The sequence below is a fragment of the Garra rufa genome, chromosome 17, assembly GCF_049309525.1.
Source record: "Garra rufa chromosome 17, GarRuf1.0, whole genome shotgun sequence".
NCBI classification, from domain to species: Eukaryota; Metazoa; Chordata; class Actinopteri; order Cypriniformes; family Cyprinidae; genus Garra; species Garra rufa.
This window is the reverse complement of record NC_133377.1, coordinates 33,532,173-33,532,685: the sequence shown is the minus strand read 5'-3', so window position 1 is coordinate 33,532,685 and position 513 is coordinate 33,532,173.

Below are 513 nucleotides of genomic sequence, written 5' to 3'. Positions count from 1 at the left end.
TTACTAAAAAAAATTAAAAAAAAAAATTATATATATATACATACACACACATATATACACACTAGGGGTGGGCGATATGACCTAAAATTAATATCACGGTATTTTTCATCTTTTGAACGGTGACGGTATAATATCACGGTATTACTTTTTGGTACATTTTGGGAGGAGTAGCCTGTCCTGTCCCTTTAGTATGTGAATAAAGTTAATATTTTTATAATATAATAAGTAAATGGTAGGTATCCTTATCAAAAAGAGACATGGGAGAGTATTATGCATTCTCAACATATTTATTTTGCAAAAAACCTAAAGATCTTACTTAACAGTGTACAACAAAACAAAAGTAATTTATTGAAATTTAATTTCTGCAATATTTAAAACCTTTAAATAACTGGGGGAAATCAACCCATGGCAACAGTTTAAAAGTAGACCAATTCTGTGGGGAAAAACGCAGACTTGGCAACCCTGCATCCAACACGAGCTGCTGGAGTTAATGTCATTGCACACATGAGTACG